General features: G+C 48.2%; 1 long non-coding RNA gene and 10 other non-coding genes across 11 annotated transcripts; all 11 read right to left on the bottom strand.

The window, feature by feature from the left end:
• Positions 1-210: 210 nt before the first annotated feature.
• LOC147002987 (uncharacterized) lies at positions 211-20,773 on the bottom strand. Its single transcript, XR_015047740.1, has 9 exons — positions 20,660-20,773; positions 18,105-18,250; positions 15,550-15,695; positions 13,005-13,150; positions 10,454-10,599; positions 7,879-8,024; positions 5,318-5,463; positions 2,777-2,922; positions 211-351 (listed from the first exon to the last, which is right to left on the bottom strand). It is a non-coding gene; the product is annotated as an uncharacterized LOC147002987 (long non-coding RNA).
• LOC147002995 (small nucleolar RNA SNORD116) lies at positions 2,428-2,521 on the bottom strand. The gene has a single exon (XR_015048220.1). It is a non-coding gene; the product is annotated as a small nucleolar RNA SNORD116 (small nucleolar RNA).
• On the bottom strand, positions 4,969-5,062 carry LOC147002994 (small nucleolar RNA SNORD116). Its single transcript, XR_015048219.1, has one exon. It is a non-coding gene; the product is annotated as a small nucleolar RNA SNORD116 (small nucleolar RNA).
• On the bottom strand, positions 7,530-7,623 carry LOC147002993 (small nucleolar RNA SNORD116). Its single transcript, XR_015048218.1, has one exon. It is a non-coding gene; the product is annotated as a small nucleolar RNA SNORD116 (small nucleolar RNA).
• On the bottom strand, positions 10,105-10,198 carry LOC147002992 (small nucleolar RNA SNORD116). Its single transcript, XR_015048217.1, has one exon. It is a non-coding gene; the product is annotated as a small nucleolar RNA SNORD116 (small nucleolar RNA).
• Positions 12,656-12,749, bottom strand: LOC147002991 (small nucleolar RNA SNORD116). The gene has a single exon (XR_015048216.1). It is a non-coding gene; the product is annotated as a small nucleolar RNA SNORD116 (small nucleolar RNA).
• LOC147002990 (small nucleolar RNA SNORD116) lies at positions 15,201-15,294 on the bottom strand. The gene has a single exon (XR_015048215.1). It is a non-coding gene; the product is annotated as a small nucleolar RNA SNORD116 (small nucleolar RNA).
• On the bottom strand, positions 17,756-17,849 carry LOC147002989 (small nucleolar RNA SNORD116). The gene has a single exon (XR_015048214.1). It is a non-coding gene; the product is annotated as a small nucleolar RNA SNORD116 (small nucleolar RNA).
• On the bottom strand, positions 20,311-20,404 carry LOC147002988 (small nucleolar RNA SNORD116). The gene has a single exon (XR_015048213.1). It is a non-coding gene; the product is annotated as a small nucleolar RNA SNORD116 (small nucleolar RNA).
• Positions 20,774-22,861: 2,088 nt separating the features above from the next.
• Positions 22,862-22,955, bottom strand: LOC147002986 (small nucleolar RNA SNORD116). The gene has a single exon (XR_015048212.1). It is a non-coding gene; the product is annotated as a small nucleolar RNA SNORD116 (small nucleolar RNA).
• Positions 22,956-25,418: 2,463 nt separating this feature from the next.
• On the bottom strand, positions 25,419-25,512 carry LOC147002985 (small nucleolar RNA SNORD116). The gene has a single exon (XR_015048211.1). It is a non-coding gene; the product is annotated as a small nucleolar RNA SNORD116 (small nucleolar RNA).
• Between the last annotated feature and the right edge of the window lie 1,089 nt (positions 25,513-26,601).

Here is a 26,601-nt window from a genome sequence, read left to right as displayed (position 1 = left end):
CTGGCTTTGGGGAGAGCAAGGGACTGCAAGACATTGCCCATACACTGCCAGGGGACAATGGGCCGAAGCTCCAAACCTGGGAGAAACCAGAGGCCCTAAGCATGCTCCATATCCCGAAGGGACTGGACGTACAGATGGCAGCAGTTCCCTGCTCCTCCAAGACCAGGACACCTAGAATACATGCAGCAATTCCCATGATCCTTACCTTTTAACTCAGGTGAACTAGGGCAAGTCAGCCACACCACAACCCTTTGCTGGAGACTCAGTTGGAAGACATCAACACTCAGCCAAAGTTGTGGGGCCATTTCCTCTATATGTTGCCATGGACCATGCTGGACTGGGAATGCAACCCTGTGAAGACAGCACAGAGAACATGCTACCATTACAGTGGGACCCATGCAAAACCAGATGGATTATGGGCTTACCATGTACTATGGGCTTGACATAGCTCACAGGCACCCTCAACACTCCTGCTCTTACCAACCTCTTCACACTGCCCTTCCAGATCTCCTTTGCTTTTACTCTCAGGCCTTGGATGTGAACATGCCATGCTCTTGGCTCTCAGTGCTTGCTGGGTCCTCAGCTCACTCTAAGAACTTAAGGATGATATGTGAGCTGAAATACAGCTACTCAACACTTTCCCTAAAGTCCAGGCCATCAACTACCTCCACCAGTGTCCTGAGAATGTTCTCAAGGGAAAGAGAGCATCTCTCCAAGCATCCAGTCCGAAACAGCTAATAACAAGGCCAATCACTGGTCCACTTGGCTATGCTGAGGAACAATGAGGATGCAGCTCTGAATAAGTTCTCAGTCAAAATTGGGCCTCATTGGATATCTAAGCCAACTAATTTTGATCCTTTCATCATGGCTCCAGTCCTTCTCTGATCAATACATCTGGGTCTTTGCATGAGGCAAAGTCAAACTCCTCTGAGGCTTCAAAATTCCAGCTCCTGGGTAGCAAGCTTAATTGGGCCCAGAAGATAACACTTTTCTCTCTCTCTCTCTCTCTCTCTCTCTCTCTCTCTCTCTCTCTCTCTCTCTCTCTCTCTCTCTCTCTCTCTCTCTCTCTCTCTCTCTCTCTCTCTCTCTCTCCCCCTCTCTCAGTCTTTTACCCCTTGACTTTTCCTTGCCCATGGAAGCTAGTACCTATTTATGTCCACCTGTCCAGTGCTCATTTAGTCTGTTGTGAAGACTTCCTCCTATCTCAAGAGATTGCTTTTGGCCATCCACCCTGCATTGATCTCTTCCTGGGAAAACTTCTCACACCATCCTGTACAGCTTCCCACACTGAAGCTCAAAAATCCCATTGTGCTGAACTATCCCAGGCCAGGGTACCACGTGAATGGAATCATCTTACTGTATCAAATTCACTCTGCATCCAAGAACTCATTTTCTCCTTGACATTTCCCGTGAGTATGGGTCTAGGGTGGATTTGCAAAACACCATGTGCCCCATTGCAACCTCCTTCCTATGCACATTAGCAACTTGTCTTTCCAGAAGATCATGCCCAAAAGTCGAAAAGAAAGGTCCCATGACACCTTGGTCTCTAATTTAGAGGGTCTCTCAACAAGATGTTTCTCCTAAGGCTGTGGATGCAAGAACTCTTCCTAGACTTTCCCTTTGACCTTGCCAAGGAGGCTGCCAAGAAAGTCCAAACATTCCAAGGATATCCCTTCAACAACTTCCAAAGCAACAGAACCTACCCAAGAGGAGATTCCTACAAATGTTCTTTCAAAAAACCTATTGAGACACAGGTCTGTAAGTCTCATGCTTCCACCGAGTCCATCAAAGTGCTATCAGTCCTGGTACACAGGTAAGTGTTTAAATGTGGTGCAATCTGACCAGTGAGGTGCCTGTCACCACCTCCATTGCTTAGCTCCTTCTCTATTTCCAAGGCAATTGCCCGAGAATCTTACAAGCCACCAGGGACACAGAGGCTTCTGTTCACCACCTGAACAGACCACAGTCACATTGTCTCAGTTACCTGCTACTGGGTCAAGCTACAATCTACCTGCAGCCTGAAATCTATTGACTCTCTAAAGCAATGCAACAGGGTTAAAATTCATATCAGGGCTTCTGAGAAGCCTGAATCCACTGCCAGATATTACCATGTGAAGAACCAAACTTTGGTGCCACTGCCACTGCTACTTTTGCCTCACAGTCTACTTTCCACAATGGCTTGGGCCCTATCCTTGGACCTAGCACGACTCCCTACTGAGTATCTGCCAAGCATCTCCTCAACAGCAAAGTGAGCATGCCACCTGAGCTTTAGGAGCTGCTGTGTCCTACGCCATGCTTTTTGGCAGAGTAGGGCAAGCACACACCTGTCTCTGCAGACTCTGGCTAGAGCCCGAAGAAGTCAAGAACAATGGAGTGGATGGGCAGCCTGTGCCTGACGCCCATAGCACCTGGGAGACCCAAGATGCTGGACCTCAGTCCCGATGAGAGTGGCGGTACAGAATTTTCACTCATTTTGTTCAGCTTTTCCAAGGAATGTTTGACTGGGAATCATCATAGATCCAAGCACATTGGAGTGCATTGCACAAAGTGGTTCCGGTACTCTGGAATGCTCTGGCTTTGGGGAGAGCAAGGGACGGCAAGACATTGCCCATACACTGCCAGGGGACAATGGGCCGAAGCTCCAAACCTGGGAGAAACCAGAGGCCCTAAGCATGCTCCATATCCCGAAGGGACTGGACGTACAGATGGCAGCAGTTCCCTGCTCCTCCAAGACCAGGACACCTAGAATACATGCAGCAATTCCCATGATCCTTACCTTTTAACTCAGGTGAACTAGGGCAAGTCAGCCACACCACAACCCTTTGCTGGAGACTCAGTTGGAAGACATCAACACTCAGCCAAAGTTGTGGGGCCATTTCCTCTATATGTTGCCATGGACCATGCTGGACTGGGAATGCAACCCTGTGAAGACAGCACAGAGAACATGCTACCATTACAGTGGGACCCATGCAAAACCAGATGGATTATGGGCTTACCATGTACTATGGGCTTGTCATAGCTCACAGGCACCCTCAACACTCCTGCTCTTACCAACCTCTTCACACTGCCCTTCCAGATCTCCTTTGCTTTTACTCTCAGGCCTTGGATGTGAACATGCCATGCTCTTGGCTCTCAGTGCTTGCTGGGTCCTCAGCTCACTCTAAGAACTTAAGGATGATATGTGAGCTGAAATACAGCTACTCAACACTTTCCCTAAAGTCCAGGCCATCAACTACCTCCACCAGTGTCCTGAGAATGTTCTCAAGGGAAAGAGAGCATCTCTCCAAGCATCCAGTCCGAAACAGCTAATAACAAGGCCAATCACTGGTCCACTTGGCTATGCTGAGGAACAATGAGGATGCAGCTCTGAATAAGTTCTCAGTCAAAATTGGGCCTCATTGGATATCTAAGCCAACTAATTTTGATCCTTTCATCATGGCTCCAGTCCTTCTCTGATCAATACATCTGGGTCTTTGCATGAGGCAAAGTCAAACTCCTCTGAGGCTTCAAAATTCCAGCTCCTGGGTAGCAAGCTTAATTGGGCCCAGAAGATAACACTTTTCTCTCTCTCTCTCTCTCTCTCTCTCTCTCTCTCTCTCTCTCTCTCTCTCTCTCTCTCTCTCTCTCTCTCTCCCCCTCTCTCAGTCTTTTACCCCTTGACTTTTCCTTGCCCATGGAAGCTAGTACCTATTTATGTCCACCTGTCCAGTGCTCATTTATTCTGTTGTGAAGACTTCCTCCTATCTCAAGAGATTGCTTTTGGCCATCCACCCTGCATTGATCTCTTCCTGGGAAAACTTCTCACACCATCCTGTACAGCTTCCCACACTGAAGCTCAAAAATCCCATTGTGCTGAACTATCCCAGGCCAGGGTACCACGTGAATGGAATCATCTTACTGTATCAAATTCACTCTGCATCCAAGAACTCATTTTCTCCTTGACATTTCCCGTGAGTATGGGTCTAGGGTGGATTTGCAAAACACCATGTGCCCCATTGCAACCTCCTTCCTATGCACATTAGCAACTTGTCTTTCCAGAAGATCATGCCCAAAAGTCGAAAAGAAAGGTCCCATGACACCTTGGTCTCTAATTTAGAGGGTCTCTCAACAAGATGTTTCTCCTAAGGCTGTGGATGCAAGAACTGTTCCTAGACTTTCCCTTTGACCTTGCCAAGGAGGCTGCCAAGAAAGTCCAAACATTCCAAGGATATCCCTTCAACAACTTCCAAAGCAACAGAACCTACCCAAGAGGAGATTCCTACAAATGTTCTTTCAAAAAACCTATTGAGACACAGGTCTGTAAGTCTCATGCTTCCACCGAGTCCATCAAAGTGCTATCAGTCCTGGTACACAGGTAAGTGTTTAAATGTGGTGCAATCTGACCAGTGAGGTGCCTGTCACCACCTCCATTGCTTAGCTCCTTCTCTATTTCCAAGGCAATTGCCCGAGAATCTTACAAGCCACCAGGGACACAGAGGCTTCTGTTCACCACCTGAACAGACCACAGTCACATTGTCTCAGTTACCTGCTACTGGGTCAAGCTACAATCTACCTGCAGCCTGAAATCTATTGACTCTCTAAAGCAATGCAACAGGGTTAAAATTCATATCAGGGCTTTAGAGAAGCCTGAATCCACTGCCAGATATTACCATGTGAAGAACCAAACTTTGGTGCCACTGCCACTGCTACTTTTGCCTCACAGTCTACTTTCCACAATGGCTTGGGCCCTATCCTTGGACCTAGCACGACTCCCTACTGAGTATCTGCCAAGCATCTCCTCAACAGCAAAGTGAGCATGCCACCTGAGCTTTAGGAGCTGCTGTGTCCTACGCCATGCTTTTTGGCAGAGTAGGGCAAGCACACACCTGTCTCTGCAGACTCTGGCTAGAGCCCGAAGAAGTCAAGAACAATGGAGTGGATGGGCAGCCTGTGCCTGACGCCCATAGCACCTGGGAGACCCAAGATGCTGGACCTCAGTCCCGATGAGAGTGGCGGTACAGAATTTTCACTCATTTTGTTCAGCTTTTCCAAGGAATGTTTGACTGGGAATCATCATAGATCCAAGCACATTGGAGTGCATTGCACAAAGTGGTTCTGGTACTCTGGAATGCTCTGGCTTTGGGGAGAGCAAGGGACTGCAAGACATTGCCCATACACTGCCAGGGGACAATGGGCCGAAGCTCCAAACCTGGGAGAAACCAGAGGCCCTAAGCATGCTCCATATCCCGAAGGGACTGGACGTACAGATGGCAGCAGTTCCCTGCTCCTCCAAGACCAGGACACCTAGAATACATGCAGCAATTCCCATGATCCTTACCTTTTAACTCAGGTGAACTAGGGCAAGTCAGCCACACCACAACCCTTTGCTGGAGACTCAGTTGGAAGACATCAACACTCAGCCAAAGTTGTGGGGCCATTTCCTCTATATGTTGCCATGGACCATGCTGGACTGGGAATGCAACCCTGTGAAGACAGCACAGAGAACATGCTACCATTACAGTGGGACCCATGCAAAACCAGATGGATTATGGGCTTACCATGTACTATGGGCTTGTCATAGCTCACAGGCACCCTCAACACTCCTGCTCTTACCAACCTCTTCACACTGCCCTTCCAGATCTCCTTTGCTTTTACTCTCAGGCCTTGGATGTGAACATGCCATGCTCTTGGCTCTCAGTGCTTGCTGGGTCCTCAGCTCACTCTAAGAACTTAAGGATGATATGTGAGCTGAAATACAGCTACTCAACACTTTCCCTAAAGTCCAGGCCATCAACTACCTCCACCAGTGTCCTGAGAATGTTCTCAAGGGAAAGAGAGCATCTCTCCAAGCATCCAGTCCGAAACAGCTAATAACAAGGCCAATCACTGGTCCACTTGGCTATGCTGAGGAACAATGAGGATGCAGCTCTGAATAAGTTCTCAGTCAAAATTGGGCCTCATTGGATATCTAAGCCAACTAATTTTGATCCTTTCATCATGGCTCCAGTCCTTCTCTGATCAATACATCTGGGTCTTTGCATGAGGCAAAGTCAAACTCCTCTGAGGCTTCAAAATTCCAGCTCCTGGGTAGCAAGCTTAATTGGGCCCAGAAGATAACACTTTTCTCTCTCTCTCTCTCTCTCTCTCTCTCTCTCTCTCTCTCTCTCTCTCTCTCTCTCTCTCTCTCTCTCTCTCTCTCTCTCTCTCTCTCTCTCCCCCTCTCTCAGTCTTTTACCCCTTGACTTTTCCTTGCCCATGGAAGCTAGTACCTATTTATGTCCACCTGTCCAGTGCTCATTTAGTCTGTTGTGAAGACTTCCTCCTATCTCAAGAGATTGCTTTTGGCCATCCACCCTGCATTGATCTCTTCCTGGGAAAACTTCTCACACCATCCTGTACAGCTTCCCACACTGAAGCTCAAAAATCCCATTGTGCTGAACTATCCCAGGCCAGGGTACCACGTGAATGGAATCATCTTACTGTATCAAATTCACTCTGCATCCAAGAACTCATTTTCTCCTTGACATTTCCCGTGAGTATGGGTCTAGGGTGGATTTGCAAAACACCATGTGCCCCATTGCAACCTCCTTCCTATGCACATTAGCAACTTGTCTTTCCAGAAGATCATGCCCAAAAGTCGAAAAGAAAGGTCCCATGACACCTTGGTCTCTAATTTAGAGGGTCTCTCAACAAGATGTTTCTCCTAAGGCTGTGGATGCAAGAACTCTTCCTAGACTTTCCCTTTGACCTTGCCAAGGAGGCTGCCAAGAAAGTCCAAACATTCCAAGGATATCCCTTCAACAACTTCCAAAGCAACAGAACCTACCCAAGAGGAGATTCCTACAAATGTTCTTTCAAAAAACCTATTGAGACACAGGTCTGTAAGTCTCATGCTTCCACCGAGTCCATCAAAGTGCTATCAGTCCTGGTACACAGGTAAGTGTTTAAATGTGGTGCAATCTGACCAGTGAGGTGCCTGTCACCACCTCCATTGCTTAGCTCCTTCTCTATTTCCAAGGCAATTGCCCGAGAATCTTACAAGCCACCAGGGACACAGAGGCTTCTGTTCACCACCTGAACAGACCACAGTCACATTGTCTCAGTTACCTGCTACTGGGTCAAGCTACAATCTACCTGCAGCCTGAAATCTATTGACTCTCTAAAGCAATGCAACAGGGTTAAAATTCATATCAGGGCTTCTGAGAAGCCTGAATCCACTGCCAGATATTACCATGTGAAGAACCAAACTTTGGTGCCACTGCCACTGCTACTTTTGCCTCACAGTCTACTTTCCACAATGGCTTGGGCCCTATCCTTGGACCTAGCACGACTCCCTACTGAGTATCTGCCAAGCATCTCCTCAACAGCAAAGTGAGCATGCCACCTGAGCTTTAGGAGCTGCTGTGTCCTACGCCATGCTTTTTGGCAGAGTAGGGCAAGCACACACCTGTCTCTGCAGACTCTGGCTAGAGCCCGAAGAAGTCAAGAACAATGGAGTGGATGGGCAGCCTGTGCCTGACGCCCATAGCACCTGGGAGACCCAAGATGCTGGACCTCAGTCCCGATGAGAGTGGCGGTACAGAATTTTCACTCATTTTGTTCAGCTTTTCCAAGGAATGTTTGACTGGGAATCATCATAGATCCAAGCACATTGGAGTGCATTGCACAAAGTGGTTCCGGTACTCTGGAATGCTCTGGCTTTGGGGAGAGCAAGGGACGGCAAGACATTGCCCATACACTGCCAGGGGACAATGGGCCGAAGCTCCAAACCTGGGAGAAACCAGAGGCCCTAAGCATGCTCCATATCCCGAAGGGACTGGACGTACAGATGGCAGCAGTTCCCTGCTCCTCCAAGACCAGGACACCTAGAATACATGCAGCAATTCCCATGATCCTTACCTTTTAACTCAGGTGAACTAGGGCAAGTCAGCCACACCACAACCCTTTGCTGGAGACTCAGTTGGAAGACATCAACACTCAGCCAAAGTTGTGGGGCCATTTCCTCTATATGTTGCCATGGACCATGCTGGACTGGGAATGCAACCCTGTGAAGACAGCACAGAGAACATGCTACCATTACAGTGGGACCCATGCAAAACCAGATGGATTATGGGCTTACCATGTACTATGGGCTTGTCATAGCTCACAGGCACCCTCAACACTCCTGCTCTTACCAACCTCTTCACACTGCCCTTCCAGATCTCCTTTGCTTTTACTCTCAGGCCTTGGATGTGAACATGCCATGCCCTTGGCTCTCAGTGCTTGCTGGGTCCTCAGCTCACTCTAAGGACTTAAGGATGATATGTGAGCTGAAATACAGCTACTCAACACTTTCCCTAAAGTCCAGGCCATCAACTACCTCCACCAGTGTCCTGAGAATGTTCTCAAGGGAAAGAGAGCATCTCTCCAAGCATCCAGTCCGAAACAGCTAATAACAAGGCCAATCACTGGTCCACTTGGCTATGCTGAGGAACAATGAGGATGCAGCTCTGAATAAGTTCTCAGGCAAAATTGGGCCTCATTGGATATCTAAGCCAACTAATTTTGATCCTTTCATCATGGCTCCAGTCCTTCTCTGATCAATACATCTGGGTCTTTGCATGAGGCAAAGTCAAACTCCTCTGAGGCTTCAAAATTCCAGCTCCTGGGTAGCAAGCTTAATTGGTCCCAGAAGATAACACTTCTCTCTCTCTCTCTCTCTCTCTCTCTCTCTCTCTCTCTCTCTCTCTCTCTCTCTCTCTCTCTCTCTCTCTCTCTCTTTCTCTCTCTCTTTCTCTCTCTCTCTCTCTCCCCCTCTCTCAGTCTTTTACCCCTTGACTTTTCCTTGCCCATGGAAGCCAGTACCTATTTCTGTCCACCTGTCCAGTGCTCATTTAGTCTGTTGTGAAGACTTCCTCCTATCTCAAGAGATTGCTTTTGGCCATCCACCCTGCATTGATCTCTTCCTGGGAAAACTTCTCACACCATCCTGTACAGCTTCCCACACTGAAGCTCAAAAATCCCATTGTGCTGAACTATCCCAGGCCAGGATACCACGTGAATGGAATCATCTTAGTGTATCAAATTCACTCTGCATCCAAGAACTCATTTTCTCCTTGACATTTCCCGTGAGTATGGGTCTAGGGTGGATTTGCAAAACACCATGTGCCCCATTGCAACCTCCTTCCTATGCACATTAGCAACTTGTCTTTCCAGAAGATCATGCCCAAAAGTCGAAAAGAAAGGTCCCATGACACCTTGGTCTCTAATTTAGAGGGTCTCTCAACAAGATGTTTCTCCTAAGGCTGTGGATGCAAGAACTCTTCCTAGACTTTCCCTTTGACCTTGCCAAGGAGGCTGCCAAGAAAGTCCAAACATTCCAAGGATATCCCTTCAACAACTTCCAAAGCAACAGAACCTACCCAAGAGGAGATTCCTACAAATGGTCTTTCAAAAAACCTATTGAGACACAGGTCTGTAAGTCTCATGCTTCCACCGAGTCCATCAAAGTGCTATCAGTCCTGGTACACAGGTAAGTGTTTAAATGTGGTGCAATCTGACCAGTGAGGTGCCTGTCACCACCTCCATTGCTTAGCTCCTTCTCTATTTCCAAGGCAATTGCCCGAGAATCTTACAAGCCACCAGGGACACAGAGGCTTCTGTTCCCCACCTGAACAGACCACAGTCACATTGTCTCAGTTACCTGCTACTGGGTCAAGCTACAATCTACCTGCAGCCTGAAATCTATTGACTCTCTAAAGCAATGCAACAGGGTTAAAATTCATATCAGGGCTTCTGAGAAGCCTGAATCCACTGCCAGATATTACCATGTGAAGAACCAAACTTTGGTGCCACTGCCACTGCTACTTATGCCTAACAGTCTACTTTCCACAATGGCTTGGGCCCTATCCTTGGACCTAGCACGACTCCCTACTGAGTATCTGCCAAGCATCTCCTCAACAGCAAAGTGAGCATGCCACCTGAGCTTTAGGAGCTGCAGTGTCCTACGCCATGCTTTTTGGCAGAGTAGGGCAAGCACACACCTGTCTCTGCAGACTCTGGCTAGAGCCCGAAGATGTCACGAACAATGGAGTGGATGGGCAGCCTGTGCCTGACGCCCATAGCACCTGGGAGACCCAAGATGCTGGACCTCAGTCCCGATGAGAGTGGCGGTACAGAATTTTCACTCATTTTGTTCAGCTTTTCCAAGGAATGTTTGACTGGGAATCATCATAGATCCAAGCACATTGGAGTGCATTGCACAAAGTGGTTCCGGTACTCTGGAATGCTCTGGCTTTGGGGAGAGCAAGGGACTGCAAGACATTGCCCATACACTGCCAGGGGACAATGGGCCGAAGCTCCAAACCTGGGAGAAACCAGAGGCCCTAAGCATGCTCCATATCCCGAAGGGACTGGACGTACAGATGGCAGCAGTTCCCTGCTCCTCCAAGACCAGGACACCTAGAATACATGCAGCAATTCCCATGATCCTTACCTTTTAACTCAGGTGAACTAGGGCAAGTCAGCCACACCACAACCCTTTGCTGGAGACTCAGTTGGAAGACATCAACACTCAGCCAAAGTTGTGGGGCCATTTCCTCTATATGTTGCCATGGACCATGCTGGACTGGGAATGCAACCCTGTGAAGACAGCACAGAGAACATGCTACCATTACAGTGGGACCCATGCAAAACCAGATGGATTATGGGCTTACCATGTACTATGGGCTTGTCATAGCTCACAGGCACCCTCAACACTCCTGCTCTTACCAACCTCTTCACACTGCCCTTCCAGATCTCCTTTGCTTTTACTCTCAGGCCTTGGATGTGAACATGCCATGCCCTTGGCTCTCAGTGCTTGCTGGGTCCTCAGCTCACTCTAAGGACTTAAGGATGATATGTGAGCTGAAATACAGCTACTCAACACTTTCCCTAAAGTCCAGGCCATCAACTACCTCCACCAGTGTCCTGAGAATGTTCTCAAGGGAAAGAGAGCATCTCTCCAAGCATCCAGTCCGAAACAGCTAATAACAAGGCCAATCACTGGTCCACTTGGCTATGCTGAGGAACAATGAGGATGCAGCTCTGAATAAGTTCTCAGGCAAAATTGGGCCTCATTGGATATCTAAGCCAACTAATTTTGATCCTTTCATCATGGCTCCAGTCCTTCTCTGATCAATACATCTGGGTCTTTGCATGAGGCAAAGTCAAACTCCTCTGAGGCTTCAAAATTCCAGCTCCTGGGTAGCAAGCTTAATTGGGCCCAGAAGATAACACTTCTCTCTCTCTCTCTCTCTCTCTCTCTCTCTCTCTCTCTCTCTCTCTCTCTCTCTCTCTCTCTCTCTCTCTCTCTCTCTCTCTCCCCCTCTCTCAGTCTTTTACCCATTGACTTTTCCTTGCCCATGGAAGCTAGTAACTATTTCTGTCCACCTGTCCAGTGCTCATTTAGTCTGTTGTGAAGACTTCCTCCTATCTCAAGAGATTGCTTTTGGCCATCCACCCTGCATTGATCTCTTCCTGGGAAAACTTCTCACACCATCCTGTACAGCTTCCCACACTGAAGCTCAAAAATCCCATTGTGCTGAACTATCCCAGGCCAGGATACCACGTGAATGGAATCATCTTAGTGTATCAAATTCACTCTGCATCCAAGAACTCATTTTCTCCTTGACATTTCCCGTGAGTATGGGTCTAGGGTGGATTTGCAAAACACCATGTGCCCCATTGCAACCTCCTTCCTATGCACATTAGCAACTTGTCTTTCCAGAAGATCATGCCCAAAAGTCGAAAAGAAAGGTCCCATGACACCTTGGTCTCTAATTTAGAGGGTCTCTCAACAAGATGTTTCTCCTAAGGCTGTGGATGCAAGAACTCTTCCTAGACTTTCCCTTTGACCTTGCCAAGGAGGCTGCCAAGAAAGTCCAAACATTCCAAGGATATCCCTTCAACAACTTCCAAAGCAACAGAACCTACCCAAGAGGAGATTCCTACAAATGGTCTTTCAAAAAACCTATTGAGACACAGGTCTGTAAGTCTCATGCTTCCACCGAGTCCATCAAAGTGCTATCAGTCCTGGTACACAGGTAAGTGTTTAAATGTGGTGCAATCTGACCAGTGAGGTGCCTGTCACCACCTCCATTGCTTAGCTCCTTCTCTATTTCCAAGGCAATTGCCCGAGAATCTTACAAGCCACCAGGGACACAGAGGCTTCTGTTCCCCACCTGAACAGACCACAGTCACATTGTCTCAGTTACCTGCTACTGGGTCAAGCTACAATCTACCTGCAGCCTGAAATCTATTGACTCTCTAAAGCAATGCAACAGGGTTAAAATTCATATCAGGGCTTCTGAGAAGCCTGAATCCACTGCCAGATATTACCATGTGAAGAACCAAACTTTGGTGCCACTGCCACTGCTACTTATGCCTAACAGTCTACTTTCCACAATGGCTTGGGCCCTATCCTTGGACCTAGCACGACTCCCTACTGAGTATCTGCCAAGCATCTCCTCAACAGCAAAGTGAGCATGCCACCTGAGCTTTAGGAGCTGCAGTGTCCTACGCCATGCTTTTTGGCAGAGTAGGGCAAGCACACACCTGTCTCTGCAGACTCTGGCTAGAGCCCGAAGATGTCACGAACAATGGAGTGGATGGGCAGCCTGTGCCTGACGCCCATAGCACCTGGGAGACCCAAGATGCTGGACCTCAGTCCCGATGAGAGTGGCGGTACAGAATTTTCACTCATTTTGTTCAGCTTTTCCAAGGAATGTTTGACTGGGAATCATCATAGATCCAAGCACATTGGAGTGCATTGCACAAAGTGGTTCCGGTACTCTGGAATGCTCTGGCTTTGGGGAGAGCAAGGGACTGCAAGACATTGCCCATACACTGCCAGGGGACAATGGGCCGAAGCTCCAAACCTGGGAGAAACCAGAGGCCCTAAGCATGCTCCATATCCCGAAGGGACTGGACGTACAGATGGCAGCAGTTCCCTGCTCCTCCAAGACCAGGACACCTAGAATACATGCAGCAATTCCCATGATCCTTACCTTTTAACTCAGGTGAACTAGGGCAAGTCAGCCACACCACAACCCTTTGCTGGAGACTCAGTTGGAAGACATCAACACTCAGCCAAAGTTGTGGGGCCATTTCCTCTATATGTTGCCATGGACCATGCTGGACTGGGAATGCAACCCTGTGAAGACAGCACAGAGAACATGCTACCATTACAGTGGGACCCATGCAAAACCAGATGGATTATGGGCTTACCATGTACTATGGGCTTGTCATAGCTCACAGGCACCCTCAACACTCCTGCTCTTACCAACCTCTTCACACTGCCCTTCCAGATCTCCTTTGCTTTTACTCTCAGGCCTTGGATGTGAACATGCCATGCCCTTGGCTCTCAGTGCTTGCTGGGTCCTCAGCTCACTCTAAGGACTTAAGGATGATATGTGAGCTGAAATACAGCTACTCAACACTTTCCCTAAAGTCCAGGCCATCAACTACCTCCACCAGTGTCCTGAGAATGTTCTCAAGGGAAAGAGAGCATCTCTCCAAGCATCCAGTCCGAAACAGCTAATAACAAGGCCAATCACTGGTCCACTTGGCTATGCTGAGGAACAATGAGGATGCAGCTCTGAATAAGTTCTCAGGCAAAATTGGGCCTCATTGGATATCTAAGCCAACTAATTTTGATCCTTTCATCATGGCTCCAGTCCTTCTCTGATCAATACATCTGGGTCTTTGCATGAGGCAAAGTCAAACTCCTCTGAGGCTTCAAAATTCCAGCTCCTGGGTAGCAAGCTTAATTGGGCCCAGAAGATAACACTTCTCTCTCTCTCTCTCTCTCTCTCTCTCTCTCTCTCTCTCTCTCTCTCTCTCTCTCTCTCTCTCTCTCTCTCTCTCTCCCCCTCTCTCAGTCTTTTACCCATTGACTTTTCCTTGCCCATGGAAGCTAGTAACTATTTCTGTCCACCTGTCCAGTGCTCATTTAGTCTGTTGTGAAGACTTCCTCCTATCTCAAGAGATTGCTTTTGGCCATCCACCCTGCATTGATCTCTTCCTGGGAAAACTTCTCACACCATCCTGTACAGCTTCCCACACTGAAGCTCAAAAATCCCATTGTGCTGAACTATCCCAGGCCAGGATACCACGTGAATGGAATCATCTTAGTGTATCAAATTCACTCTGCATCCAAGAACTCATTTTCTCCTTGACATTTCCCGTGAGTATGGGTCTAGGGTGGATTTGCAAAACACCATGTGCCCCATTGCAACCTCCTTCCTATGCACATTAGCAACTTGTCTTTCCAGAAGATCATGCCCAAAAGTCGAAAAGAAAGGTCCCATGACACCTTGGTCTCTAATTTAGAGGGTCTCTCAACAAGATGTTTCTCCTAAGGCTGTGGATGCAAGAACTCTTCCTAGACTTTCCCTTTGACCTTGCCAAGGAGGCTGCCAAGAAAGTCCAAACATTCCAAGGATATCCCTTCAACAACTTCCAAAGCAACAGAACCTACCCAAGAGGAGATTCCTACAAATGGTCTTTCAAAAAACCTATTGAGACACAGGTCTGTAAGTCTCATGCTTCCACCGAGTCCATCAAAGTGCTATCAGTCCTGGTACACAGGTAAGTGTTTAAATGTGGTGCAATCTGACCAGTGAGGTGCCTGTCACCACCTCCATTGCTTAGCTCCTTCTCTATTTCCAAGGCAATTGCCCGAGAATCTTACAAGCCACCAGGGACACAGAGGCTTCTGTTCCCCACCTGAACAGACCACAGTCACATTGTCTCAGTTACCTGCTACTGGGTCAAGCTACAATCTACCTGCAGCCTGAAATCTATTGACTCTCTAAAGCAATGCAACAGGGTTAAAATTCATATCAGGGCTTCTGAGAAGCCTGAATCCACTGCCAGATATTACCATGTGAAGAACCAAACTTTGGTGCCACTGCCACTGCTACTTATGCCTAACAGTCTACTTTCCACAATGGCTTGGGCCCTATCCTTGGACCTAGCACGACTCCCTACTGAGTATCTGCCAAGCATCTCCTCAACAGCAAAGTGAGCATGCCACCTGAGCTTTAGGAGCTGCAGTGTCCTACGCCATGCTTTTTGGCAGAGTAGGGCAAGCACACACCTGTCTCTGCAGACTCTGGCTAGAGCCCGAAGATGTCACGAACAATGGAGTGGATGGGCAGCCTGTGCCTGACGCCCATAGCACCTGGGAGACCCAAGATGCTGGACCTCAGTCCCGATGAGAGTGGCGGTACAGAATTTTCACTCATTTTGTTCAGCTTTTCCAAGGAATGTTTGACTGGGAATCATCATAGATCCAAGCACATTGGAGTGCATTGCACAAAGTGGTTCCGGTACTCTGGAATGCTCTGGCTTTGGGGAGAGCAAGGGACTGCAAGACATTGCCCATACACTGCCAGGGGACAATGGGCCGAAGCTCCAAACCTGGGAGAAACCAGAGGCCCTAAGCATGCTCCATATCCCGAAGGGACTGGACGTACAGATGGCAGCAGTTCCCTGCTCCTCCAAGACCAGGACACCTAGAATACATGCAGCAATTCCCATGATCCTTACCTTTTAACTCAGGTGAACTAGGGCAAGTCAGCCACACCACAACCCTTTGCTGGAGACTCAGTTGGAAGACATCAACACTCAGCCAAAGTTGTGGGGCCATTTCCTCTATATGTTGCCATGGACCATGCTGGACTGGGAATGCAACCCTGTGAAGACAGCACAGAGAACATGCTACCATTACAGTGGGACCCATGCAAAACCAGATGGATTATGGGCTTACCATGTACTATGGGCTTGTCATAGCTCACAGGCACCCTCAACACTCCTGCTCTTACCAACCTCTTCACACTGCCCTTCCAGATCTCCTTTGCTTTTACTCTCAGGCCTTGGATGTGAACATGCCATGCCCTTGGCTCTCAGTGCTTGCTGGGTCCTCAGCTCACTCTAAGGACTTAAGGATGATATGTGAGCTGAAATACAGCTACTCAACACTTTCCCTAAAGTCCAGGCCATCAACTACCTCCACCAGTGTCCTGAGAATGTTCTCAAGGGAAAGAGAGCATCTCTCCAAGCATCCAGTCCGAAACAGCTAATAACAAGGCCAATCACTGGTCCACTTGGCTATGCTGAGGAACAATGAGGATGCAGCTCTGAATAAGTTCTCAGGCAAAATTGGGCCTCATTGGATATCTAAGCCAACTAATTTTGATCCTTTCATCATGGCTCCAGTCCTTCTCTGATCAATACATCTGGGTCTTTGCATGAGGCAAAGTCAAACTCCTCTGAGGCTTCAAAATTCCAGCTCCTGGGTAGCAAGCTTAATTGGGCCCAGAAGATAACACTTCTCTCTCTCTCTCTCTCTCTCTCTCTCTCTCTCTCTCTCTCTCTCTCTCTCTCTCTCTCTCTCTCTCTCTCTCTCTCTCTCTCTCTCCCCCTCTCTCAGTCTTTTACCCCTTGACTTTTCCTTGCAGATGGAAGCTAGTACCTATTTATGTCCACCTGTCCAGTGCTCATTTAGTCTGTTGTGAAGACTTCCTCCTATCTCAAGAGATTGCTTTTGGCCATCCACCCTGCATTGATCTCTTCCTGGAAAAACTTCTCACACCATCCTGTACAGCTTCCCACACTGAAGCTCAAAAATCCCATTGTGCTGAACTATCCCAGGCCAGGGTACCACGTGAATGGAATCATCTTACTGTATCAAATTCACTCTGCATCCAAGAACTCATTTTCTCCTTGACATTTCTCGTGAGTATGGGTCTAGGGTGGATTTGCAAAACACCATGTGCCCCATTGCAACCTCCTTCCTATGCACATTAGCAACTTGTCTTTCCAGAAGATCATGCCCAAAAGTCGAAAAGAAAGGTCCCACGACACCTTGGTCTCTAATTTAGAGGGTCTCTCAACAAGATGTTTCTCCTAAGGCTGTGGATGCAAGAACTCTTCCTAGACTTTCCCTTTGACCTTGCCAAGGAGGCTGCCAAGAAAGTCCAAACATTCCAAGGATATCCCTTCAACAACTTCCAAAGCAACAGAACCTACCCAAGAGGAGATTCCTACAAATGTTCTTTCAAAAAACCTATTGAGACTCAGGTCTGTAAGTCTCATGCTTCCACCGAGTCCATCAAAGTGCTATCAGTCCTGGTACACAGGTAAGTGTTTAAATGTGGTGCAATCTGACCAGTGAGGTGCCTGTCACCACCTCCATTGCTTAGCTCCTTCTCTATTTCCAAGGCAATTGCCCGAGAATCTTACAAGCCACCAGGGACACAGAGGCTTCTGTTCACCACCTGAACAGACCACAGTCACATTGTCTCAGTTACCTGCTACTGGGTCAAGCTACAATCTACCTGCAGCCTGAAATCTATTGACTCTCTAAAGCAATGCAACAGGGTTAAAATTCATATCAGGGCTTCTGAGAAGCCTGAATCCACTGCCAGATATTACCATGTGAAGAACCAAACTTTGGTGCCACTGCCACTGCTACTTTTGCCTAACAGTCTACTTTCCACAATGGCTTGGGCCCTATCCTTGGACCTAGCACGACTCCCTACTGAGTATCTGCCAAGCATCTCCTCAACAGCAAAGTGAGCATGCCACCTGAGCTTTAGGAGCTGCAGTGTCCTACGCCATGCTTTTTGGCAGAGTAGGGCAAGCACACACCTGTCTCTGCAGACTCTGGCTAGAGCCCGAAGATGTCACGAACAATGGAGTGGATGGGCAGCCTGTGCCTGACGCCCATAGCACCTGGGAGACCCAAGATGCTGGACCTCAGTCCCGATGAGAGTGGCGGTACAGAATTTTCACTCATTTTGTTCAGCTTTTCCAAGGAATGTTTGACTGGGAATCATCATAGATCCAAGCACATTGGAGTGCATTGCACAAAGTGGTTCCGGTACTCTGGAATGCTCTGGCTTTGGGGAGAGCAAGGGACTGCAAGACATTGCCCATACACTGCCAGGGGACAATGGGCCGAAGCTCCAAACCTGGGAGAAACCAGAGGCCCTAAGCATGCTCCATATCCCGAAGGGACTGGACGTACAGATGGCAGCAGTTCCCTGCTCCTCCAAGACCAGGACACCTAGAATACATGCAGCAATTCCCATGATCCTTACCTTTTAACTCAGGTGAACTAGGGCAAGTCAGCCACACCACAACCCTTTGCTGGAGACTCAGTTGGAAGACATCAACACTCAGCCAAAGTTGTGGGGCCATTTCCTCTATATGTTGCCATGGACCATGCTGGACTGGGAATGCAACCCTGTGAAGACAGCACAGAGAACATGCTACCATTACAGTGGGACCCATGCAAAACCAGATGGATTATGGGCTTACCATGTACTATGGGCTTGTCATAGCTCACAGGCACCCTCAACACTCCTGCTCTTACCAACCTCTTCACACTGCCCTTCCAGATCTCCTTTGCTTTTACTCTCAGGCCTTGGATGTGAACATGCCATGCCCTTGGCTCTCAGTGCTTGCTGGGTCCTCAGCTCACTCTAAGGACTTAAGGATGATATGTGAGCTGAAATACAGCTACTCAACACTTTCCCTAAAGTCCAGGCCATCAACTACCTCCACCAGTGTCCTGAGAATGTTCTCAAGGGAAAGAGAGCATCTCTCCAAGCATCCAGTCCGAAACAGCTAATAACAAGGCCAATCACTGGTCCACTTGGCTATGCTGAGGAACAATGAGGATGCAGCTCTGAATAAGTTCTCAGGCAAAATTGGGCCTCATTGGATATCTAAGCCAACTAATTTTGATCCTTTCATCATGGCACCAGTCCTTCTCTGATCAATACATCTGGGTCTTTGCATGAGGCAAAGTCAAACTCCTCTGAGGCTTCAAAATTCCAGCTCCTGGGTAGCAAGCTTAATTGGGCCCAGAAGATAACACTTCTCTCTCTCTCTCTCTCTCTCTCTCTCTCTCTCTCTCTCTCTCTCTCTCTCTCTCTCTCTCTCTCTCTCTCTCTCTCTCTCTCTCTCCCCCTCTCTCAGTCTTTTACCCCTTGACTTTTCCTTGCCCATGGAAGCTAGTACCTATTTATGTCCACCTGTCCAGTGCTCATTTAGTCTGTTGTGAAGACTTCCTCCTATCTCAAGAGATTGCTTTTGGCCATCCACCCTGCATTGATCTCTTCCTGGGAAAACTTCTCACACCATCCTGTACAGCTTCCCACACTGAAGCTCAAAAATCCCATTGTGCTGAACTATCCCAGGCCAGGGTACCACGTGAATGGAATCATCTTACTGTATCAAATTCACTCTGCATCCAAGAACTCATTTTCTCCTTGACATTTCCCATGAGTATGGGTCTAGGGTGGATTTGCAAAACACCATGTGCCCCATTGCAACCTCCTTCCTATGCACATTAGCAACTTGTCTTTCCAGAAGATCATGCCCAAAAGTCGAAAAGAAAGGTCCCACGACACCTTGGTCTCTAATTTAGAGGGTCTCTCAACAAGATGTTTCTCCTAAGGCTGTGGATGCAAGAACTGTTCCTAGACTTTCCCTTTGACCTTGCCAAGGAGGCTGCCAAGAAAGTCCAAACATTCCAAGGATATCCCTTCAACAACTTCCAAAGCAACAGAACCTACCCAAGAGGAGATTCCTACAAATGTTCTTTCAAAAAACCTATTGAGACACAGGTCTGTAAGTCTCATGCTTCCACCGAGTCCATCAAAGTGCTATCAGTCCTGGTACACAGGTAAGTGTTTAAATGTGGTGCAATCTGACCAGTGAGGTGCCTGTCACCACCTCCATTGCTTAGCTCCTTCTCTATTTCCAAGGCAATTGCCCGAGAATCTTACAAGCCACCAGGGACACAGAGGCTTCTGTTCACCACCTGAACAGACCACAGTCACATTGTCTCAGTTACCTGCTACTGGGTCAAGCTACAATCTACCTGCAGCCTGAAATCTATTGACTCTCTAAAGCAATGCAACAGGGTTAAAATTCAAATCAGGGCTTCTGAGAAGCCTGAATCCACTGCCAGATATTACCATGTGAAGAACCAAACTTTGGTGCCACTGCCACTGCTACTTTTGCCTCACAGTCTACTTTCCACAATGGCTTGGGCCCTATCCTTGGACCTAGCCCGACTCCCTACTGAGTATCTGCCAAGCATCTCCTCAACAGCAAAGTGAGCATGCCACCTGAGCTTTAGGAGCTGCTGTGTCCTACGCCATGCTTTTTGGCAGAGTAGGGCAAGCACACACCTGTCTCTGCAGACTCTGGCTAGAGCCCGAAGAAGTCAAGAACAATGGAGTGGATGGGCAGCCTGTGCCTGACGCCCATAGCACCTGGGAGACCCAAGATGCTGGACCTCAGTCCCGATGAGAGTGGCGGTACAGAATTTTCACTCATTTTGTTCAGCTTTTCCAAGGAATGTTTGACTGGGAATCATCATAGATCCAAGCACATTGGAGTGCATTGCACAAAGTGGTTCCGGTACTCTGGAATGCTCTGGCTTTGGGGAGAGCAAGGGACTGCAAGACATTGCCCATACACTGCCAGGGGACAATGGGCCGAAGCTCCAAACCTGGGAGAAACCAGAGGCCCTAAGCATGCTCCATATCCCGAAGGGACTGGACGTACAGATGGCAGCAGTTCCCTGCTCCTCCAAGACCAGGACACCTAGAATACATGCAGCAATTCCCATGATCCTTACCTTTTAACTCAGGTGAACTAGGGCAAGTCAGCCACACCACAACCCTTTGCTGGAGACTCAGTTGGAAGACATCAACACTCAGCCAAAGTTGTGGGGCCATTTCCTCTATATGTTGCCATGGACCATGCTGGACAGGGAATGCAACCCTGTGAAGACAGCACAGAGAACATGCTACCATTACAGTGGGACCCATGCAAAACCAGATGGATTATGGGCTTACCATGTACTATGGGCTTGTCATAGCTCACAGGCACCCTCAACACTCCTGCTCTTACCAACCTCTTCACACTGCCCTTCCAGATCTCCTTTGCTTTTACTCTCAGGCCTTGGATGTGAACATGCCATGCCCTTGGCTCTCAGTGCTTGCTGGGTCCTCAGCTCACTCTAAGGACTTAAGGATGATATGTGAGCTGAAATACAGCTACTCAACACTTTCCCTAAAGTCCAGGCCATCAACTACCTCCACCAGTGTCCTGAGAATGTTCTCAAGGGAAAGAGAGCATCTCTCCAAGCATCCAGTCCGAAACAGCTAATAACAAGGCCAATCACTGGTCCACTTGGCTATGCTGAGGAACAATGAGGATGCAGCTCTGAATAAGTTCTCAGGCAAAATTGGGCCTCATTGGATATCTAAGCCAACTAATTTTGATCCTTTCATCATGGCTCCAGTCCTTCTCTGATCAATACATCTGGGTCTTTGCATGAGGCAAAGTCAAACTCCTCTGAGGCTTCAAAATTCCAGCTCCTGGGTAGCAAGCTTAATTGGGCCCAGAAGATAACACTTCTCTCTCTCTCTCTCTCTCTCTCTCTCTCTCTCTCTCTCTCTCTCTCTCTCTCTCTCTCTCTCTCTCTCTCTCTCTCTCTATCTCCCTCTCTCAGTCTTTTACCCCTTGACTTTTCCTTGCCCATGGAAGCTAGTACCTATTTATGTCCACCTGTCCAGTGCTCATTTAGTCTGTTGTGAAGACTTCCTCCTATCTCAAGAGATTGCTTTTGGCCATCCACCCTGCATTGATCTCTTCCTGGGAAAACTTCTCACACCATCCTGTACAGCTTCCCACACTGAAGCTCAAAAATCCCATTGTGCTGAACTATCCCAGGCCAGGATACCACGTGAATGGAATCATCTTAGTGTATCAAATTCACTCTGCATCCAAGAACTCATTTTCTCCTTGACATTTCCCGTGAGTATGGGTCTAGGGTGGATTTGCAAAACACCATGTGCCCCATTGCAACCTCCTTCCTATGCACATTAGCAACTTGTCTTTCCAGAAGATCATGCCCAAAAGTCGAAAAGAAAGGTCCCATGACACCTTGGTCTCTAATTTAGAGGGTCTCTCAACAAGATGTTTCTCCTAAGGCTGTGGATGCAAGAACTGTTCCTAGACTTTCCCTTTGACCTTGCCAAGGAGGCTGCCAAGAAAGTCCAAACATTCCAAGGATATCCCTTCAACAACTTCCAAAGCAACAGAACCTACCCAAGAGGAGATTCCTACAAATGTTCTTTCAAAAAACCTATTGAGACACAGGTCTGTAAGTCTCATGCTTCCACCGAGTCCATCAAAGTGCTATCAGTCCTGGTACACAGGTAAGTGTTTACATGTAGTGCAATCTGAGCAGTGAGGTGCCTTTCACCACCTCCATTGCTTAGCTCCTTCTCTATTTCCAAGGCAATTGCCCGAGAATCTTACAAGCCACCAGGGACACAGAGGCTTCTGTTCACCACCTGAACAGACCACAGTCACATTGTCTCAGTTACCTGCTACTGGGTCAAGCTACAATCTACCTGCAGCCTGAAATCTATTGACTCTCTAAAGCAATGCAACAGGGTTAAAATTCATATCAGGGCTTCTGAGAAGCCTGAATCCACTGCCAGATATTACCATGTGAAGAACCAAACTTTGGTGCCACTGCCACTGCTACTTTTGCCTCACAGTCTACTTTCCACAATGGCTTGGGCCCTATCCTTGGACCTAGCACGACTCCCTACTGAGTATCTGCCAAGCATCTCCTCAACAGCAAAGTGAGCATGCCACCTGAGCTTTAGGAGCTGCTGTGTCCTACGCCATGCTTTTTGGCAGAGTAGGGCAAGCACACACCTGTCTCTGCAGACTCTGGCTAGAGCCCGAAGAAGTCAAGAACAATGGAGTGGATGGGCAGCCTGTGCCTGACGCCCATAGCACCTGGGAGACCCAAGATGCTGGACCTCAGTCCCGATGAGAGTGGCGGTACAGAATTTTCACTCATTTTGTTCAGCTTTTCCAAGGAATGTTTGACTGGGAATCATCATAGATCCAAGCACATTGGAGTGCATTGCACAAAGTGGTTCCGGTACTCTGGAATGCTCTGGCTTTGGGGAGAGCAAGGGACTGCAAGACATTGCCCATACACTGCCAGGGGACAATGGGCCGAAGCTCCAAACCTGGGAGAAACCAGAGGCCCTAAGCATGCTCCATATCCCGAAGGGACTGGACGTACAGATGGCAGCAGTTCCCTGCTCCTCCAAGACCAGGACACCTAGAATACATGCAGCAATTCCCATGATCCTTACCTTTTAACTCAGGTGAACTAGGGCAAGTCAGCCACACCACAACTCTTTGCTGGAGACTCAGTTGGAAGACATCAACACTCAGCCAAAGTTGTGGGGCCATTTCCTCTATATGTTGCCATGGACCATGCTGGACAGGGAATGCAACCCTGTGAAGACAGCACAGAGAACATGCTACCATTACAGTGGGACCCATGCAAAACCAGATGGATTATGGGCTTACCATGTACTATGGGCTTGTCATAGCTCACAGGCACCCTCAACACTCCTGCTCTTACCAACCTCTTCACACTGCCCTTCCAGATCTCCTTTGCTTTTACTCTCAGGCCTTGGATGTGAACATGCCATGCCCTTGGCTCTCAGTGCTTGCTGGGTCCTCAGCTCACTCTAAGGACTTAAGGATGATATGTGAGCTGAAATACAGCTACTCAACACTTTCCCTAAAGTCCGGGCCATCAACTACCTCCACCAGTGTCCTGAGAATGTTCTCAAGGGAAAGAGAGCATCTCTCCAAGCATCCAGTCCGAAACAGCTAATAACAAGGCCAATCACTGGTCCACTTGGCTATGCTGAGGAACAATGAGGATGCAGCTCTGAATAAGTTCTCAGGCAAAATTGGGCCTCATTGGATATCTAAGCCAACTAATTTTGATCCTTTCATCATGGCTCCAGTCCTTCTCTGATCAATACATCTGGGTCTTTGCATGAGGCAAAGTCAAACTCCTCTGAGGCTTCAAAATTCCAGCTCCTGGGTAGCAAGCTTAATTGGGCCCAGAAGATAACACTTCTCTCTCTCTCTCTCTCTCTCTCTCTCTCTCTCTCTCTCTCTCTCTCTCTCTCTCTCTCTCTCTCTCTCTCTCTCTCTCTCTCTCTCTCCTCCTCTCTCAGTCTTTTACCCCTTGACTTTTCCTTGCCCATGGAAGCTAGTACCTATTTATGTCCACCTGTCCAGTGCTCATTTAGTCTGTTGTGAAGACTTCCTCCTATCTCAAGAGATTGCTTTTGGCCATCCACCCTGCATTGATCTCTTCCTGGGAAAACTTCTCACACCATCCTGTACAGCTTCCCACACTGAAGCTCAAAAATCCCATTGTGCTGAACTATCCCAGGCCAGGATACCACGTGAATGGAATCATCTTAGTGTATCAAATTCACTCTGCATCCAAGAACTCATTTTCTCCTTGACATTTCCCGTGAGTATGGGTCTAGGGTGGATTTGCAAAACACCATGTGCCCCATTGCAACCTCCTTCCTATGCACATTAGCAACTTGTCTTTCCAGAAGATCATGCCCAAAAGTCGAAAAGAAAGGTCCCATGACACCTTGGTCTCTAATTTAGAGGGTCTCTCAACAAGATGTTTCTCCTAAGGCTGTGGATGCAAGAACTGTTCCTAGACTTTCCCTTTGACCTTGCCAAGGAGGCTGCCAAGAAAGTACAAACATTCCAAGGATATCCCTTCAACAACTTCCAAAGCAACAGAACCTACCCAAGAGGAGATTCCTACAAATGTTCTTTCAAAAAACCTATTGAGACACAGGTCTGTAAGTCTCATGCTTCCACCGAGTCCATCAAAGTGCTATCAGTCCTGGTACACAGGTAAGTGTTTACATGTAGTGCAATCTGAGCAGTGAGGTGCCTTTCACCACCTCCATTGCTTAGCTCCTTCTCTATTTCCAAGGCAATTGCCCGAGAATCTTACAAGCCACCAGGGACACAGAGGCTTCTGTTCACCACCTGAACAGACCACAGTCACATTGTCTCAGTTACCTGCTACTGGGTCAAGCTACAATCTACCTGCAGCCTGAAATCTATTGACTCTCTAAAGCAATGCAACAGGGTTAAAATTCATATCAGGGCTTCTGAGAAGCCTGAATCCACTGCCAGATATTACCATGTGAAGAACCAAACTTTGGTGCCACTGCCACTGCTACTTTTGCCTCACAGTCTACTTTCCACAATGGCTTGGGCCCTATCCTTGGACCTAGCACGACTCCCTACTGAGTATCTGCCAAGCATCTCCTCAACAGCAAAGTGAGCATGCCACCTGAGCTTTAGGAGCTGCTGTGTCCTACGCCATGCTTTTTGGCAGAGTAGGGCAAGCACACACCTGTCTCTGCAGACTCTGGCTAGAGCCCGAAGAAGTCAAGAACAATGGAGTGGATGGGCAGCCTGTGCCTGACGCCCATAGCACCTGGGAGACCCAAGATGCTGGACCTCAGTCCCGATGAGAGTGGCGGTACAGAATTTTCACTCATTTTGTTCAGCTTTTCCAAGGAATGTTTGACTGGGAATCATCATAGATCCAAGCACATTGGAGTGCATTGCACAAAGTGGTTCCGGTACTCTGGAATGCTCTGGCTTTGGGGAGAGCAAGGGACTGCAAGACATTGCCCATACACTGCCAGGGGACAATGGGCCGAAGCTCCAAACCTGGGAGAAACCAGAGGCCCTAAGCATGCTCCATATCCCGAAGGGACTGGACGTACAGATGGCAGCAGTTCCCTGCTCCTCCAACACCAGGACACCTAGAATACATGCAGCAATTCCCATGATCCTTACCTTTTAACTCAGGTGAACTAGGGCAAGTCAGCCACACCACAACTCTTTGCTGGAGACTCAGTTGGAAGACATCAACACTCAGCCAAAGTTGTGGGGCCATTTCCTCTATATGTTGCCATGGACCATGCTGGACAGGGAATGCAACCCTGTGAAGACAGCACAGAGAACATGCTACCATTACAGTGGGACCCATGCAAAACCAGATGGATTATGGGCTTACCATGTACTATGGGCTTGTCATAGCTCACAGGCACCCTCAACACTCCTGCTCTTACCAACCTCTTCACACTGCCCTTCCAGATCTCCTTTGCTTTTACTCTCAGGCCTTGGATGTGAACATGCCATGCCCTTGGCTCTCAGTGCTTGCTGGGTCCTCAGCTCACTCTAAGGACTTAAGGATGATATGTGAGCTGAAATACAGCTACTCAACACTTTCCCTAAAGTCCAGGCCATCAACTACCTCCACCAGTGTCCTGAGAATGTTCTCAAGGGAAAGAGAGCATCTCTCCAAGCATCCAGTCCGAAACAGCTAATAACAAGGCCAATCACTGGTCCACTTGGCTATGCTGAGGAACAATGAGGATGCAGCTCTGAATAAGTTCTCAGGCAAAATTGGGCCTCATTGGATATCTAAGCCAACTAATTTTGATCCTTTCATCATGGCTCCAGTCCTTCTCTGATCAATACATCTGGGTCTTTGCATGAGGCAAAGTCAAACTCCTCTGAGGCTTCAAAATTCCAGCTCCTGGGTAGCAAGCTTAATTGGGCCCAGAAGATAACACTTCTCTCTCTCTCTCTCTCTCTCTCTCTCTCTCTCTCTCTCTCTCTCTCTCT

Source organism: Mus caroli, unplaced genomic scaffold (assembly GCF_978045245.1).
Source record: "Mus caroli unplaced genomic scaffold, Mus_caroli_1 scaffold_8, whole genome shotgun sequence".
In the NCBI taxonomy this organism is placed as follows: Eukaryota; Metazoa; Chordata; class Mammalia; order Rodentia; family Muridae; genus Mus; species Mus caroli.
The sequence above is the reverse complement of the archived record's forward strand: the minus strand, read 5'-3'. Positions and strand labels throughout refer to the sequence as shown.